The following is a 19,197-nucleotide window of genomic DNA, read 5'->3' on the forward strand; positions in this document are numbered from 1 at the left end:
TCTGCCTGTGTTTGCTTTTTCTCACTGGCCTTCTGCTCCGAATGATACTTATATTTGGAGGGTGGCGCTCTCTGAAGCCTTTTAGGTCTCAAGTTCCAGTTCGGCTTTTGTAAAAACAGGCGTTAACCTCAAAGAGGAAGTCCAGTGCCTCAGCCTTTGAATCCACCAATGTTTCTCTAATAGTTGCCAAGGAAATAACTTCTTTGAGGCCTTTGTAAAGCGTGTTTAACCAATCTGTATCATGTTTAAACGCAGCGAGCCTTCTCTGTGATTACAGCTGAGTTTTCTTTCTTTTAAAAATTCATGGAGTTCCCGTCATGGCTCAGTGGTTAATGAATCTGACTAGGAACCATGTGGTTGCGGATTCGATCCCTGGCCTCGCTCAGTGGGTTAAGGATCCGGTTGTTGCCATGAGCTGTGCTGTAGGCCGCAGATGCGGCTTGGATCTGACGTTCCTGTCGCTGTGGTGTAGGCCGGCAGCTATAGCTCCGATTCAACCCCTAGCCCGGGACCCTCCATATGCCGTGGGTGTGGCTTTAGAAAAGACAAAAAAAAAAAAAAAAAAAAAAGCCAAAAAAAAAACCCTTAAAATAAAATAAAAATTCATGGAATTTTTTTAGAGTTCCTGATGTGGCGCAGAGGAAACGAATCCGACGAGGAACCATGAGGTTGTGGGTTCGATCCCTGGCCTCACTCAGTGGGTTAAGGATGCAGTGTTGCCATGAGCTGTGGTGTAGGTTGCAGATGCGGCTCGGATTCTGCATTGCTGTGGCTGTGGTGTAGGCTGGCAGCTGCAGTTCCAATTTGACCCCTAGCCTGGGAAACTCCATATGCCATGGGTATTCCCTAAAAAGCAAATAAAAAAAAAACATGGAATTTTAATTTTTTGGGGGGGGAGGTGCTCTGGAGGCAAAGGAGAAGTTCCTGGGCCAGGGATCTAACCTGAGCCACAGCAGTGACCAGAGCCGCTGCAGTGACAATGGCAGATCCTTAACTGCTGTGCCACAAGGGAACTCTAAGTTTTCATAGTTTTGAATAGTTTACTTGTGAGTTATCTATAAACCTAAGCATTTTCACCACCTCTTTTCTCATCACTCTCCTATCATCCTTTGTCAGAGCTCTGAAGACCTAACTGAACGCACTGTTGCCTCCCTCAGGACAGAATTCCCGCAAGGGTCCAGAAAATTAACATACATTTGTGTTTTCTAACAGTTTTGAAGAAATCGGCTTGAGGCCGTCAAGTGAGAATTCTGTTTTGATGTGTTTTTCTCCCTGTGGCTTCCCAGGGCTGCTTATTGTGATTGTAACCGTTAGTCTTTTAAAGAAAAACTTGCCGAGTCACCTAAAACTTCAAGTTTCACAAACTGCGGTTTCATGTGACTTGGAATGAGTTTAAAAACTATTCAGTGATTAGTTCAAGTCAGTGTTTCTTTCTTGGGTTGGGGTTTTGTGTGTGTGTGTTTTGGGGCAATGGGGTTTGGGGGATATTTTTTATTTGTACTAGAATTTTGCAAACTGAATTTTCAGAAAAATAAAAACACTTGAAATGAAAATTACTTTTCAAGATATAAAAATCTGGGTAGCCTTCCTCATTTCTTATGAACTTTGTCAGTGACTTTTACAACTAGAAATAGGAAAGGAGTTCCTGCTGCGGTGCAGTGGGTTAATGATCCAGCTTGTCTCTGTGGAAGCGTGGGTTTGATCCCCAGCCCAGTGCAGTGGGTTACGGATCCAGCGTTGCTGCAGCTGTGGCGTAGGTCGCAGCTCTGGTTTGGATTTGATGCCTGGCCTGGGAACTTCCATATTTGTGGGAATGGCTAAAAAAGGAAAAAAGAAATAGCAAAATAGTAATCCGGGTTTTTTTTTTTTTTCTATTAGTCAATGAGACAGCATTACATTTTTCTAAGTATAGGTAATAATTCTTTGACGTCCTATGTTTTATCTCCTAAAAAGAAAGTGGTTTTCTTATAAATTACTCAAAGGATAAAGAATCATTCATTTAGAAGTTCCCGTGATGGCTCAGTGGAAATGAATCTGACCAGCATCAGTGAAGACACAGGTTCGATCCCTGACCCCGCTCAGTGGATTAGGGTTCCAGTGTTGCCGTGAGCTGTGGTGTAGGTCGCAGACGCAGCCTGGATCCAGCGTTGCTGTGGTTGTGGCGTAGGCTGGCAGCTGTAGCTCCAATTAGACCCCAGCCTGGGAACCTCCATATGCTTTTTAGGTGAGGCCCTAAAAAGACTAAAAAAAGATTCATTCATTTAATTTAAAATCATTTTTACAGGAGCAGCAAGTACAAAAGCCTCAGGATAGAAGGGTGCCTGGCACAGACCTGGCACAGCGGGAGTCCACCGGAGCTGAGTACAACGGCAAGGGGAGGAAGGCTGAGAGGTAAAGCAGAGCCATCCGGCTCATGAGGGCCCTTGTCAGTCATGATAAGGACTTTGGGATTTTTTTTCCCAAGCTTGATGGGATGCCGTGGAACATAAGGGGTTGGTAGTGATAAGGCTTGAATGACCTTTAGAAAGCATCCCTCTGGCTGCTCTGCTAAGTTAGATGAGGAAGGAAGCGGGGACAGATGAGGAGACACCCGTTAACTGTCTGTAGCAATGGTCCACATGTCACATAACTGGTTTCAAACAAGTGCACACAGGGGTTCCCGTCATAGCGCAGCGGAAATGAATCTGACTAGGAGCCATGAAGTTGCAGGTTCAACCCTAGGCCTCGCTCAGTGGGTTAAGGATCCGGCGTTGCCCTGAGCTGTGGTGTAGGTCGCAGACACAGCTCGGATTCTGCGTTGCTGTGGCTGTGGTGTAGGCTGGCAGCTGTAGCTCCAATTCGACCCCTAGCCTGGGAACGTGCATATGCTGCAGGTGCAACCCTAAAAAGAAAACAAACAAGCAAACTTAATATAGAAACATTCAAGTGTAACTATTTCTTTGGCTCTCCATTTCCTTCTGAAGGCTCCCAGGTCATATAAAATTTATATTAAATAAATGTGTGTGGGAGTTCTCTTGTGGTGCAGCAGCTTAAGGATCTGGCATTGTCAGTGCTGGGGTGTGGATTTGATCCCTGGCCCAGGAACCTCCACATGCCAAAGACGCAGCAAAAAAAAAAAAAAAAGAAGTGCGCTTTTCCTGTTAATCTTTTGTGACACAGCCCCAGCCTAGAACCTACTAGACAGTTTGGAGAAAAAAGTTTTTTTCCCTCCCTGCTTTGGTAATTTTGCATATGGATATTTCATCAAATAGAACTAGCCCTAAATTCCGTAGCTGTGGCCCATAATGAAAAAAAAAGCAGGAGTTCCCTGATGGCTCCGCAAGTTAAGGATCTGGCATTGTCACTGCTGTGGCTTGGGTCACTGCAGGTTCGATCCCTGGCCCGGGAACGTCTACATGCTTTGGGTGTGGCAAAAAAAAATTAATATTAATAACAACAAACAGCACAGAAATTTAGCACAAGTATGGCCTGGCTCCTGGTTGCCATGGTTACGAGGGATCCCTGCACAGGGCATAAACACCAGTCATTACACCTGAGTATAGTAGGGCTCTGGCTCTCCTTTTGTCCATGTTACATTTCTTAGATAAAAAGACGGATACAATTGCAACTCTGTCTCTACCCCAAGTGCTTGCTGAGCTGAGAGGTCCCTTTCATTCCCTATTACTAGTTCTCAACACCCGTCAGGAAGCCTGCAGCTGGCAGTGCTTCACTGCTTCTGCAAAGGCTGGGCCTTCATCTCTTAGGTCTGATGGCTTTGTTATTTATAACTTCCCAGAAAAATGCAAAATATTTGACTCAAATATTTTTATATCCCTCAGAGGTATTTACTGTAAATACCTAGATTATAAAAGGCACCTTCTTGCTTTCAGAAGAGCCCGCAACATGAAGGGAGAACCCAGGACAACTTCATATAATGCCATTTGCATTATGATTTAAAATTAGGTGTCCAGAGATGTTACTCTCCTTTGCCAGAAACGCACTAACAGTCGCACATCGTTTTACACTTTGCCAGGTGCTGGCGGTGAAGAGATGCGCCAGACTCCGGATCAGGCCTCAGGCCCCACAAAGCGCAGGGAAGCGCCAAGGTGATGTCGCTGCAGTCATTCCACATTTTAAGAGCTCTGAGGGAGACACAGACCGAGGAGGCGGGAGCACAGGGAACCCCGGAGGGTCAGGGAGGGCTTTACACAGGCTGTGACCCTTAGAATAAATCTCGAGATGAACTAAGCCAGGCAGAGGAAGCGGGGCTGATGTTCCATCCCCAGCTTTGTGAGATTCCTGCCGCTTTATGAAGAGCAGCTCATTTAATCTTCACAACTACCTGACCAGCAGCTTAGAGGTGAGAAATCGGAGCTTGAGAGAGATTAAGTGACTTGTCCAAGGGTACAAAGAGACAAAGCCAGAGCTATTCATCACAAACAGGTGGGTTGTTGGGGGGTTTTTGCTTGGTTGGTTGGTGGGGTGGTTGGTTGGTCAGTTTGCTTCCAGAAATATCCAGGCTTCCTGTTAATTGCACACAAGTTACAGTTGTTTTCCAATTGTGGTTTGTTTTTTTCAATGATAGGAGCATGTATATAGATTACACACTCTTCCTTAGCGCAGTGCTGAGCACTCCTCGGGGAACCTTCTCGAACCTTCTTGTGGTACCCATGTGATTTATCTGGTTTTCGAAAAGTAAGTGAATTTTTAAAATACTTAAAAATACAAAAACAGGAGTTCCCATCGTGGCTCAGTGGTTAACGAATCTGACTAGGGACAATGAGGTTGTGGGTTCGATCCCTGGCCTTGCTCAGTGGGTTAAGGATCTGGCGTTGCCATGAGCTGTGGTGTCGGTCGCAAACGCAGCTCAAATCTGGCGTTGCTGTGGCTGTGGTGTAGGCTGGCAGCTACAGCTCTGATTGACCCCTAGCCTGGGAACCTCCATATGCTGTGGGTGCGGCCCTAGAAAATACAAAAAAAAAAAATGTCATTTTAAAGGAGTATTTATACATTTATGTTTTTATGAATTTGAAGACTAAGTATATAAATGCAGTTTCAAATACCATTAACCGTAAAATATAGTGGTCTTTACATTTTCATTCTCTTTCTTTATGACCTAGGGAAAATGTATAACACAGATAACAATCATTTATGACAAAGAGCCTGAGCTGTTTTGTATTGTTTGTTAAATTATTGCAAACATCTGTGCAAGACAGTGAAAAAAATAGAATTAAAATAAATTTGTTGGACATAATCTTACTTTCTTTCAAAAATATAAACAAGGGAGTTCCTGTCGTGGCTCAATGGTTAACGAATCCAACTAGGAACCATAAGGTTGCAAGTTTGATCCCTGGCCTCACTCAGTGGGTTAAGGATCCAGCGTTGCCGTGAGCCGTGGTGTAGGTCGCAGATGCAGCTCCGATCCTGCATTGCTGTGGCTCTGGCATAGGCCAGCGGCTATGGCTCTGATTGGACCCCTAGCCTGGGAACCTCCACATGCTGCAGGTGCAGCCCTAGAAAAGACAAAACAAATAAACAAATACAAATAGAAGTAGGTTCCAAGTCTTTTTCATTTGGTGACACTTAAAAAAAAAAAAAAAAAAAGAAAACAGCCATGGAGAAGTTACAGATCTAATTAATAAGCAAACGAATGCATAGCTCGTTCAAAAACTTATTCTTGGAATATATTCAGTTTCAAAATATATATAAACAGAGGCTACTCCCAGCAGTTGCTCTTAAATAATCAAAATGGGAGTTCCCACTGTGGCGCAGTGGGTTAAGAATCCATCCGCAGCAGCTTGGGTCATTGCAGAGGTGCGGGTTCGATCCCCGGCCTGGCGCAGTGGGTTAAGGATCCGGTGTTGCCACAGCTGTGGCTCGGATTCAGTACCTGGCCCAGATGCTTCTGTATGCTGCAGGTGTGGCCATAAAAATAAATAAATAAATAAAATCAAAATGGTATCATAATTGGCTAATTTTACCTTTGTGGTTGGAAACAAAGTATTCAGAGATTCCCAAGGGTAACCAGAAGGCCTAAGTCAGCTCAAGGAGACACTCACCCATTTTCTGGCAGGAAGGAGCTCCCAGGTATCAGTGCGTTGGCATCTCTGAGCCCACCAGGCTGTCTGGTCTTGTCTTTATGTCTCCTCAGACTGAGGACTTCCATCTCTGCAGAGTTTTTTCTCACAGCAGGGAGGGAGACTTTTACCCCCTGGCTCTGTGAAATCTTCCAAATGGCTGAGCAGAAAGTGTCCAGACAGCTTAGTGGATTTTGCTATCATTTTTACATGAGACAATGACTGACTCAAGGGCATGGGGCTTTCTTTGGGCGGGGGAGGTGATGAAAATGTTCAAAAATTGATTGTGGGTGGAGTTCCTGCTGTGCTGCAACAGGCTCCGGGAGCAGCTCTGCAGCACCGGGCTGCAGGGCTTTTTTTTTTTTAAGTATAGTTGATTTATAGTGTTTCCTCAATTTCTGTGGTACAGCAAAGTGAGCCAGTCACACGCAGTTCCCAGTGCTGTACAGTAGGGCCCCATCGCCCATCCATTCCAAATGTAACAGTTCGCATGCAAAAAGCCCAAACTCCCTGTCCATCCCACTCGTCCCCCCTTCCCCTACCAGCAACCACAAGTCTGCTCTCCTTGGCCGTGATCTCTTTCTGTTTTGTAGGTAGGATCATCTGTGCCATATTTTAGATTCCACAAATTAGTGATATCGTATGGTGTTTGTCTTCTTTCTGGCTTGCTTCACTTAGTATGAGAATCTCTAGTTCCATCCATGTTGCTGCAAATGACATTAGTTTTCTTTTTTCGTGGCTGAGTAATATTCCATGGTACCACATCTTCTTAATCCATTCATCTGTCGATGAACATTTAGGTTGTTTCCGTGTCTTGGCTACTGTGAATAGTGCTGCTGTGAACACAGGGGTACATGTATCTTTTTCAATAAAAGTTTTGTCTAGGTATATGCCCAGGAGTGGGATTGCTAGATCATATGGTAGTTCTATATTTAGTTTTCTGAAGAACCTCCATACTGTTTTCCGTAGTGGTTGTGCCAATTTCCATTCCCACCAACAGTGCAGGAGGGTTCCCTTTTCTCTGCACCCCCTCCAGCACTTGTTATTTGTGGGCTTATTAATGATGGCCATTCAGACTGGTGTGAGGTGTTATCTCATTGTAGTTTTGATTTGCATTTCTCTAATAATCAGTGACATTGAGCATTTTTTCATGTGCCTGTTGGCCATCCGTATGTCTTTTTGAAGAAACGTCTGTTTAGGCCTTCTGCACATTTTTTAATTGGATTCTTTGGTTTTTTGGTTGTTGAGTTGTAGGACACAGGTTTGATCACCAGCCCAACACAGTGGGTTAAAGGATCTAGTACTGCTGCAGCTGTGGTGTCGTTTGCAACTGCGGCTCAAATCTGATCCCTGGCTTGGGAACTCCATATGCCGAGGGGCAGCCAAAAAAGGAAAAGAAAAAATTGGTTGTGGTGGGGGTGGCACAGTGCTGCCAAATGCTAAACACCATTGAATTACACCCTTGAAATGAGTGAATTCTGTGGTCTTGGAAGTCTATCTCAATAAAACTATTATAAAAAAATCAGGAGTTCCCATCGTGGTGCAGTGGAAATGAATCCGACTAGGAACCCTGAGGTTTTGGGTTCGATCCCTGGCCTCACTCAGTGGGTTAAGGGTCCAGCGTTGCCATGACCTACGGTGTAGGCCACAGATGTAGCTCGGATCTGGCGTTGCTGTGGCTGTGGCATAGGCTCTGCTGTAGCTTCAATTAGCCTGGGAACTTCTATATGCTGTGGGTGTGGCCCTAAAAAAAAAAAACAAAAATAAAATAAAAATAAAAAATCAAATGGACTGAGAGAGAGCATTAAGAAACAATGTCTCTTGGATGTTTATCTCAGTGAAACCTTTAGTGTCCCAGTTCCTCATCCATATGGTGGAGAAATCCTGGCAGAGGCGCCCCGCCAGTTCCCACTGACTGGGAACGGAGAGCCATCTGGCCGGCAGCGGCCTCTGTCCAGCAGCGTGCTGGGCCCTGGCCTCTGCATTTCCACTCAGAAGGCCCCCACCTCTTTTCAGTCACACAACAGACAGGGCTAAAGCTTCCATCCACAATCTTTGCCCCTTATGTTTCTTCCCCGTTTCTGAAGCCGCAGATTTGAGCAACGGAAGCCCTTAGAACATAGAAGATCATCTAGAATCAAGCCAGAGCAGTTGCCATTTCTGGCTCTGGCTAGATCTGCGCTCAGAAAAGAAGCTGCAGAGAAAACAAGCCCTACCCTTTTGCTACTCACAGCATGGCTCTGGGGATCAGCGGCAGCAGCTGGGACAAATACAGAAACGGGGCCCCATCCCAGACCTATGGAATCCAAATCTGTCTGTTCGCCAAGCCCTCGGTGGTTCCTGTGCCTGTTGCAGCTTGTGAAAGCCTACCCCGTCCCCAGCCCCCAGGCCTATGAACTCTGCCTTTCCGCTTATACCTTTGGACGAGATACCCGCATTCCTAGCCAGCCCTGGACTCTCCGCTTGTCTCAGTCACCAGCCACCTCCACCCTCTGTGTTGCTGGATCCAGGGGACAGTTCTCGGTCTTAAAACCCATGAGCAGCAGCTGACACACTCGCTTCCTTCTTGAGAACATTTTTCCCCCCCGTGGCTTGCCATAAGTCACGCTATCTCTGGTTTTCCCTCTTACTGGCCATTCATCTTAATATTATTTGCTGCTTCCTTGTTATTTTCCTGACCTCTTAATTTTGGAGTGTCCAGAATTTAGTCCTTGGGCGTCTTTGATATCTACACCCAGTCCTTCATCCATTTGTCTAGTTCCTTGGCTTTCTGTATCATCTATATGCTGATGACTTTTCTTCCTTATCTGCAGGCTTGCACCTCTCCTCTGAATTCCAGGTCCAGAAATCTCACAGCCTATTGAAAATTCTATTTGGATGTCTAATAAGCATCTCAACCTGAACATGTTTAAAATCAAGCTTCTGATTCTTTTCTCTAATACTGCTTGTCCACTTAATGGCAACTCCGTTCTTGCAGAGCTTGAGCTAAAAACCTTCAAGGCATGATTAAAAGCCTCTCTTTCACATGGAACTTCCAATCAGTCCACAAATCCTGTTTGCTCTGTTCCAACTATGTACCCAGAAGCCCAACTTAAAAATGGACAAAAGATTTGAATAGGCACTTCACCAAAGAAGGTAAGATAGACAGATGGCCGATAAGCACATGAAAACATGTCCATCCTTGTTAGTCATCAGAGAAATGCAAAATAAAACAGGAGCAAGATACCGTTGTGTACCCACTGGGATGGATATAATCCAAAAATCAGAAAATAACTAGTGTTGGAAAGGATGTGGCGGAATTGGAACCCTTGTACAGTGCTGGTGGGAATGTACAATGGCGCAGCCCCTTTGGAAAAGAGTTTGACAGTTTCTTAAGAAGGTATACAAACATTTACTCTACAACCCAGCAATTCCACCCCTTGGTGCACATCTGAGAGAAATGAAAACGTATATCTACACAAAGAGTTGGTCATGGACCTGTGAATATTCATAGCAGTGTTATTCGTAATAGTCAAAAAAATGGAAACAAGCCAGATGTCCATCAACTGGGGAGTGGATAAACAAATGGTCTTACTCATTCAAAGAAATATTGTTCAGTGATATACAGGAATGAAGTACTGACACAGGCTATAGTAAGGATGCACTTGGGAAACCTTTGCTAAGTGAAAGAAGCCAGTCTCAAGAGACCATACTTTTCTCTGAGCCCATTTATATGATCTGTCCAAACAGGCAAATCTGTAGAGACAGACAGAAGGTGAGTAGTTGCCTGGGGTTGGGGGTGGGACTGGGAAATGACTCCTAATAGGCACGAGGGATCCAACTGGGGTGATGGAAAGTTCTGCCACTAGACTGGGGGGATGGTTGCCCAACTCCAGAAAGCTCTGCACAGACTTTCTAAAATCACTGAATTGTGCATTTAAAGTGAGTGAATTTGGGAGTTCCTGTTGTGGTGCAGTGGAAACGAATCTGACGAGTGTCCATGAGGATGCGGGTTCGATCCCTGGCCTTGTTCAGTGCTTTGGGGATCCAGCATTGCTGTGAGCTTTGGTGTAGGTTGCAGACGCAGCTCAGATCTGGAGTTGCTGAGGCTGTGGCACAGGCTGGCAGCTGGAGCTAGCCTAGGAACCTCCATATGCTGCACGCAGGTGTGGCCCTAAAAAACAAAACAAAAATAAATGAATAAAATGAGTGAGTTTTATTGTACGTAAATTATACTTCAGTAAGGCTGTTAAAAATGTTCAGAGTCTTCAGTTCCCATCGTGGCTCAGTGGTTAACAAATCCGACAAGGAACCATGAAGTTGCTGGTTCGATCCTTGGCCTTGCTCAGTGGGTTAAGGATCCAGCATTGCTGTGAGCTGTGGTGTAGGTCACAGACTCTGCTCGGATCCCGCATTACCGTGGCTGTGGTGTAGGCTGGTGGCTACAGCTCTGATTAGACCCCTAGCCTGGGAACCTCCATATGCCAAGGGAGCAGCCCTAGAAAAGGCAAAAAGACAAAAAAAAAAAAAAATCCAGAGTCTGACCACACTATGTTTTCTGCCACCATCCTGCATCTCAGCCAGCATCACCCGCAACCACAATACCTTGTGAAGGGGCTGCTTGACTTCCACTCTTGTCTGCTAGGTGTATTTCTAACACAGGAGCTGGATTGATCCTGGGAAATATGCACATGGAATCATGTCACCAGCTCTCTGTCGGCTCCTGTCACCGAGAGAAAGGCAGAGTTCTTCTTGCAGTGGTCTTGCAAGCCTCACCTTTCTGTCCCCTTTGCTACCTTTCCCAGCTCCTAGACTACCATTTCCCTCCTTGCTGTGTCCTGCACTCAGGCACACTGGCCTCCTTGCTGCTCCATGACTGTGCCAGGCACATGCCTGCCACAGGACCTTTGCATGGGCTGTTGTTTCTGCTGGGAATGCTCTTGCCCCACTTGTCCCAGGGACTTAACGTACTTCTCTCAAACCCCAGCTCACATGTCATCTTGGGCAGGGAGGTTTCCCTGGCTGTTTACTACATCCCCTAGCACCTTTCTGATTGCTTTCATAGCTTCACTCACCATTTAAATACAGTGCTTTGCATATTCATGTTGTTTATTTTCTGCCCCTCCCCTCCCAACTAAATTGTAAACTCCATGGGGTCAGGGATTTTTGCCTTTTTGGTTCACAGCTTATTCCCAGCCCCTAGAGCAGTTCCTGGCACATAGGAAGCCTTCAACAGATATTTTTTTTTTCCCCACTGTACAGCAAGGGGATCAAGTTATCCTTACATGTATACATTACAATTACATTTTTATCCCCACCCTTTGTTCTGTTGCAACATGAGTATCTAGACAAAGTTCTCAATGCTACTCAGCAGGATCTCCTTGTAAATCTATTTTAAGTTGTGTCTGATAAGCCCAAGCTCCCGATCCCTCCCTCTCCCTCCCCTTTCCATCAGGCAGCCACAAGTCTTTTCTCCAAGTCCATGATTTTCTTTTCTGAGGAGATGTTCATTTGTGCTAGATATTAGATTCCAGTTATAAGTGATATCATATGGTATTTGTCTTTGTCTTTCTGGCTCATTTCACTCAGTATGAGATTCTCTAGTTCCATCCATGTTGCTGCAAATGGCATTATGTCATTCTTTTTTATGGCTGAGTAGTATTCCATTTTGTATATATACCACATCTTCCTAATCCAGTCATCTTCAACAGATATTTTTTGAAGGTACATACTTAAGTAAACCAGAAGAGCCAGGAATATGACTTATCAATCCATGCGTACATTTATATAAAGGATTAAAAATAAGTTTAGAGGGGTTGATTATAACTGACAACAGGAAAAACAATTTGAGAATGGCAAGAATGGAGAATTGGAAAAGAGAGATCATTTCCCCCCCAGAATGTTTGTGAGCTTTTCTTCCCTGTGTAGTGTCTTTGAGTGGACATCAGATAAACCAAGTCCTAGGCCACGTGCTCAAGCTAGCGTATAGGCAGTTATCCCAATTGTCTTAAAACCTTCCTCTTTCTTTTGCATTTTCCATTTTAGTCTTCAGTAGCATCGTCTTCTTTCATCTCATTTCAGGAAATGAGATGAAATGTAAAATTCTCTTTATTGTTTTACTTGCCAGAAGACCCTGCAAATACTTAGTAAGGAATAGAAATAAAAGAGTTGCTTGGTGCCTTTTTTATTGTTTTGACTGAATCATCTGTGCATTACAGACTGCTTGGCCGTATGTCAGGAATTCTAAACGTGCCTCTTTGAAAAGAATCATACCCCAAATCATATACATTATACACTCTTTGCTGCTTGAGGTTTTTTTTTTTAAGCTCATGTGCATTTTTTTGGGTTACAATTCGGTGGGTTTTAGTGTATTCACAAAGTTGTACAACCATCACCATTATCTAATTTCAGAACATTGTTATCACTCCAAAAATACATCCTGTTCCCATTAGCAATTACCCCTCATTCCCCCTTCCCTCACCCCTGGCAACTCCTCATCTGCCCTTGGTCTCTATGGACTTGTCTATCCTGAGCATTTCCTATAAATGGAATCATGCGATATGTTGCCTTTGGGGTCTGACTCCTTTCACATGAGTGGTTTTTGAAAACTCAGGAAATAAACTATATTTTACGAACCAAAGGAACTGTACTGACCTTTGTTGAAAGTGCAGCTTTAACTGAATTTACATAAATAATTTAACATTTACATCTGTCACAATCACACTTCAAACTTTTGTGTCAGTAATTATTTTTGGCTAACCACATGCCAAACTTGACATTTGGAAAGCAAAAAACCCCCCAAAAAACAAAACAAAAAAACCCCCTTTTATCTACAAGGTAAAGGTCATAAAGTTTTTTTCTTTAAGAAAAAGGAAATTTGGATGTTTTCCCCTAGTTTCTTAATTTTGTTGGCAAAGGTGAGTTCAATCACGTGTCATCACTATAGTCACTGTCATTAGTAAGAACTAAAGTTAGGAATTCTTAGCAGCGTAATGGATCGCTCTTTCTTCCTGTAAAATTGCTATTAAAATTATTGTGCATTTGAATCATATGGCTTGTTATAAAGCAAACCCTTCCTCATACAATTTTATTGTATCTCCAGGCTGGGGAATTTCACGCATAGCTTCCCATAAATTTTCCCTCTTCTATCTCTCTTTTATCATTGCCTTATATTATTTGGGGACATGTTTTTTTTCCCCGCTTGAAATGTCCATCCAGTTCCCTGTGCACACCTTAATTTTGCTTATATCCCTCAGAACCCCAAGGTTAATTCTTGGCATAGGAGATGCTTAATGATATTTTGTAAAATAGATTTTTACTTAGAGTGGAATTTCAATATGAGTTTATATGTGTTTCTGTTCTGCATTTTCCCCCCCACACACACTTTGGAAGCCTGCATCCAACTTTAATAAACTACATCAGATATTACTATTGTTAGTGTTTCAAACCCAATCTGCAGAAAAAGAACTTATTCAGAATAAATTTATTTCATTGATGTTATATAATGTGAAATTTATCAAAATAGCACAAAGCCCTGAGTCATGAGAGCTATGTTAGACTGTATTATTGTTCAAATATTTGGCCACCCTCCCAGTGGGACAGTTTTCAAACACCAAACCACTCAGATCCAATTTGCCATGTGATTGCACTGCCCCTCCCTTTACAAAGATCATACATCCCGGAATTCCCGTTGTGGCTCAGTGGTTAACGAACCTGACTAGGAACCATGAGGTTGCAGGTTCGATCCCTGGCCTTGCTCAGTGGGTTAAGGATCCAGCGTTGCCGTGAGCTGTGGTGTAGGTCACAGGCACAGCTCAGATCCGGCATGGCTGGGGCTATGGTGTAGGCCGGCAGCTACAGCTCCGATTGGACCCCTAGCCTGGGAACCTCCATATGCCAAGGGAATGGCCCAAGAAATGGCAAAAAGACCAAAAAAAAAAAAAAAAAAAAAAAAAAAAAAAAAAGGAAAAAAAGAAAGATTTTACATCCCTATGTGTGATGTACTTTAGCCAATGACATATGGGTGAAAATGATGAATGTCAGTTCTGGGTGGAAGATGTAAGAGTCAGCGGGACAGAGTTCCCGTCGTGGCTCAGTGGTAATGAACCTAATTAGCATCCATGAGGATGCGTGTTAGATCCCTGGCCTCCTTCAGTGGGTTAAGGATCCTGCATTGCCTTGAGCTGTGTTGTAGGTTGTAGATGAGGCTTGGATCCTGTGTTGCTGTGGCTGTGGTGTAGGCTGGTGGCTATAGCTCCAATTCAACCCCTAGCCTGGGAACCTCTGTATGCCCAAAAAGCAAAAAAATTAAATAAATAAATAAATAAATAAATAAATGACAAAAAACCTCTTCTTCCCACTCCACCCTAAAAAAGACAAATCACTCCCCCAAGCTCTTAGATGAGAAGAATACTTGGCAACTCCTAATCTGTATTTCTTGCTAAGTCATGCTTCCATTTATGAGGGTATAACTTTAGTGCAGTCTAAATCATCATGATCTTTTTCTTTTTCTTTTTTTTTTTTAGAGCTGCACCCGAGGCATATGGAGGTTCCCAGGCTAAGGGTCAAATCAGAGCTGTAGCCGCCGGCCTACACCGCAGCCACAGCAATGCCAGATCCTTAAGGCACTGAGCGAGGCCAGGGATCAAACCTGTGTCCTCATGGATACTAGTCAGGTTCATTTCTGCTGAGCCACAACGGGAACTCCTAAATCATTGCATTCTAATTGAAAATTTATGAGATAAATGGACATACTCTAGCCCAGTGCTGTCCACTAGAATGTTCTGTGATGATGGAACTATTCTCTATCTACAGTGTTCAGTGTGTCCAGTGGGGTGGCCAGTAGCCATATGTGGCTATTAGGCACTGTAAATGAAGCTTATCTGATTAAAGAACTGAATCCTAAATGCAATTTAATTTTAATTGATTTATATTTCAATTTAAGTAACCACATGAAGCTCGTGGCTACTATAGTAGCACCCAGATCTATTCCTTTTAGGTACCACATCAAATTTGCTCCACAAACATTTTCACATTATTTGTGTATTATATTTGTTCGTAAATATAATTTTGTTATTGAAATTGGGTTTTTTATGTATATTTCCTGTGTTTGTTGGTTGTATAAATGGAATTTTTTCTTTTTAGGGCCGTACTTGTGGCATATTTCCATATGCCAGGCTGGGGGTTGAACCCGAGCTTCACTGCAGGCCTACGCCACAGCCACAGCCACAGCAACAGCAACACCAGATCTGAGCTGTGTCTGTGACCTACACTGTCTTGTATAGTAACTTCAGATCCTTAACCCACTGAGCAAGGCCAGGAATCGAACCTGCATCCTCATGGATACTAGTTGGGTTCTTAACCTGTTGAGCCACAACAGGAACTCCTGGAATTTGTTCTTTGTTGGCCATTTTTTATCCAGCCACTATCTTAGTCCATCCAGCCTGTGATAGTAGAATGCCATAGACTAGGTGACTTATAAACAAAAAAATTTATTTCTTGCTGTTCTGGAGGCCACAAGTCCCAAGATTTGGTGTCTGCTGAGAGCCCCCTTCCACGTTCATGGAGGCCTTCTTTTTGCTGTGTCCTCAGGTGGTGGAAGGGACAAGGGAGCTTTGTGAGGTCTCTTTTATGATAATCTCATCATCAAGCCTCCCAAAAAATCCCTCCTCCTGACACCATCACATGGGGGATTAGGATTTCAACATATGAATCTTGGGAAGACACAAACTTTCAGTTTACAGTAAGACAGCTTGTTATACTCTTTGGATGGTAAATTTTCTATAGAGTTCCTTGGATTTTCTATGCATATCATCTGTGTTTAATGCAGCTTTATTTCTCCCCTTGGAATCCTCATACTTGTTCTTTTACTTCTGTGCGCATTTCCGTTGCAACGTTGAAGAGACATACTTAATTTTTTCCTGCTTGAAAGGGCATACTTACACAGATTGTTAACTATTAAGAATGACGTTTGGTCTAGGTTTTCAGTAGATACTCTTTATGAGGTTGAGCAACTTCCCTTTTATTCCTGGTTTGCTGAGATCATCACGAATGGGTGTTGAATTTTATTGAATCCATTTTTTCTCCATCTGTTGAGATGACTGTATGCTTTTCCCCCTTTTATTTTATTTTACTTTTTTGTCTTTTGTATTTTTAGGGCTGCACCCCCAGCATATGGAGGTTCCAGGCTAGGGGTCTAATTGAAGCTACAGCTGCTATCCTACGCCACGGCCACAGCCACATGGGATCTGAGCAGCGTCTGCAACCTACACCACAGCTCATGGCAACGCCAGATCCTTAACCCACTGATCGAGGCCAGGGATCAAACCCTCATCCTCATGGATACTGGTCAGGTTCATTAACCACTGAGCCAAGAGGGGGAACTCCTCCCCCTTTTATTTAAATCTTTTTTTATTTTCTAAAGTTTTATTGACATCGAGTTGATTTATGAGGTTGTGATCATTTCTGCTCTACGGCAAAGTGATTCAGTCAAACATGTACACATAGCCCTTCTCTTTCAGATTCTTTTCCCACGTAGATTATCACAGGATATGGGTAGAGTTCTCTGTGCTCCACAGCAGTTCCTTGTTGGCTAATCATTCCATATACCTCAGCTTGCATATGCCCATCCCAAAGCCCCAGTCCATTCCCTCTTTTAAACTATTAATGTCAAACCACCTTTGCATTCCTGAGATACCTCCAAATGGTCATCACATATTCAGTTCTATTGTTTGGTTCTCTCTTGATCATCAGTCACTTTTTGCTGCTTCTTGGCATGTCTAAGTTTGTTGTTGTTGTTGCATAGTGGACACTGTGTATAAATGAAGCATAAATGCTCTAGATAGTGTCTGCCACCACTGAGAGCTCCCTCTGTCCTCCATTTGGCAGATAGTGTGCGGGACGGATCACTTTAATCAAATCAGGGGGTGCGTTTAGGCTGAGTCTGGTTACAGCTGTGGCCAGCAGCCTGAACCAGCTCAGATGATTTATGCCTCCGCAGATGACAGTGATAGGAGGAGATGAGAGGAAAGAAGTTGCTTATGTGAGTGCAATTGTGGCCTCGCTCATACACAGAAAAGGTCAAGAAAGCTGCTGATGGGCATTGAGTACTCAGACATGTGGCAATGGGGAGGCGAGAAGAGCCCACTTCAGCATTACTGTCCTGAGTTGTAGGAGCAGCTCAAAGTTTTGCATGTGTCTGTGTGGATTTGGAAGGCTTCTGTCTGAAGGAAAGAGTTGCTAAGCTAACTGGATTTTTGCCTTGCCCTAACCATTGTAGCAGAAGGCAAAGATTACACTTGTTGTGCCATATAAAGTATTTCTAAAGTTTGCTTAAAATTGCTTCATTAAAAAATTTCTGGAGGGGGAGGGGGGAAGTTCCTGTTGTGGCTCAGCGGTGATGCATCAACTAGTGTCCATGGGAAGGATATGTGTTTGATCCCTGTCCCCGCTCAGTGGGTTAAGGATCTGGCATTGCTAAGAGCTGTGGTGTAGGTCGCAGACATGGCTTGGATCCCATATGGCTGTGGCTGCGGTGTAGGCCAGCAGCTGCAGCTCTGATTCAACCCCTAGCCTGGGAACTTCCATATGCTGCATATGCGGCCCTAAAAAAAAAAAAAAAAAAAAAAATGCAGGGGAGTTCCTGCTGTGGCTCAGTGGGTTAAGGATCTGGCGTTGCCACACCTGCAGTGTAGGTTGTAGGTTGCAGCTCTGGCTTGGATTTGATCCCTGGTCTGCACTTCCATATGCTGTGGATGTAGCAAAAAAATAAATAAAAAAATGTCCAGGGACCTGCTGTATAGCACAGGGAAGTCTACTCGCTGTTCCGGGATAACCTATGTAGGAATAGATATGTGTGTATATACAGTTGAGTCCCTCTGCTGTATAGCAGAAATTAACACAGCATTGTAAATCATCTATACTTCAATAACATTAAATTTAAAATTTCCCACTTATTGCTCAAAAGCATATTTTAACATGGAATTCAAAAATTTAAATAAAAGTTCCCCAGAATTCTACTGCCCTACCAATTCAACTGTTTTTTTGGTTTTTGATTTTTGGTTTTTTGGTTTTTTGTTTTTTGTTTTTGGCTGCACCCATGGCTTATTAAAGTTCTCAGGCCAAGGACTGAACCCGTGCCACAGCAGTGGCACAAACCACTGCAGTGACAACATCAGATCCTTAACCCACTGTGCCACCAGGGAACTCCACAGTTCAACTGTTTTGATTTTCCTTGTTCCTTTCCATTTAAAAAAAAATAAACATTCATATGCACAAACACACACAAATGTACTTTTTAACATACTATAACCATGGTATGCCTGGGTTTTTCCTTCTACTGCCTTTAAAGGTGAAGTTCAGTTTATGACTCACATGCATCAGGAAATCAGTGAAGGGATCAAATTCCCCACTTCATTCCTGAATGTTAATGCCTCTTTGCTTCTGCCCTCTGTAATTACCCAGGTTAAGCTATGTTTAGAGTGTGGTAAAGAAAGAGCAGCCCTATTCAACGTGCCCTCATTATTTTTAAGACTGTACATTAGATCTAGTTATGGCTAAAGAAAGAATTATAATTTCAGCTTTTCCATTGGTTATGAAGATTTTGGAATAGTTTACATCTTCATTTAGAGTTTCATCGAGTGCTGCCTTGTGCAAAGTTCTTGGTGACCTTCTGTCCCCTCAACTTGCAGCAGGCTGCCACAGCCCCTCTAAGGCTCATTGCCCATCTTTAGGGCTCAGCAGGAGTCACCTCCTCACTCACACCTTCCCTGGTACTGTCACCCTATATTCCCACCAGCTCTGCCTTGTTTATATCCTTCAAGGCCCTTAATCCAATTTGAAGCATTTTTTGAATTGTAGTTGATTTGCAGTGTTGTGTCAATTTCTGCTGTACAGCAAAGCGACCCAGTCATCTACCGATCTGTCTATATTAATCTCATATTATCGTCCATCAGGTTCTATCACAAGAGATTGTATGCAGTTCCCTGTGCTGTACAGCAGGACTTAATCCAATTTATAACTGCGATTTATAACCGTTGCTTATTGAATGTCTCCTCCACTCTTCTGAGCTCTCCTAGGAAAGCAACTGAATCTATTTTATTCAGCAAGGTACGGTCCTATGAAATAAACACAGCAGCTGGACAGGAGTGGAAATGTGGGAGGG

At 43.5% G+C, this 19,197-nt stretch overlaps 1 protein-coding gene across 12 annotated transcripts in view; it reads left to right on the top strand.

Annotated features, from left to right (window-relative positions):
• TCEANC (transcription elongation factor A N-terminal and central domain containing) overlaps positions 1–19,142 on the top strand; it is a 32,294-nt gene extending 13,152 nt beyond the window's left edge. For 8 of the 12 annotated variants that reach the window (XR_014835703.1, XR_014835705.1, XR_014835704.1 and 5 more), the window contains 3 exons: positions 2,285–2,391; positions 4,013–4,674; positions 18,989–19,142. The gene's annotated coding sequence lies outside the window, so the exon portion shown is untranslated. Of the gene's footprint in view, positions 1–2,284; positions 2,392–4,012; positions 4,675–18,988 lie in introns of those variants that run through there. The other 4 variants (XR_014835701.1, XR_014835711.1, XR_014835702.1 and 1 more) reach the window with 3 other exon arrangements.
• The last annotated feature ends 55 nt before the right edge of the window (positions 19,143–19,197 follow it).

This window comes from Sus scrofa, chromosome X, assembly GCF_054392235.1.
Source record: "Sus scrofa isolate SSC_HxYL_T2T_F1_AM1 chromosome X, Sscrofa_HxYL_maternal_Yorkshire_Landrace_v2.0, whole genome shotgun sequence".
NCBI classification, from domain to species: domain Eukaryota; kingdom Metazoa; phylum Chordata; class Mammalia; order Artiodactyla; family Suidae; genus Sus; species Sus scrofa.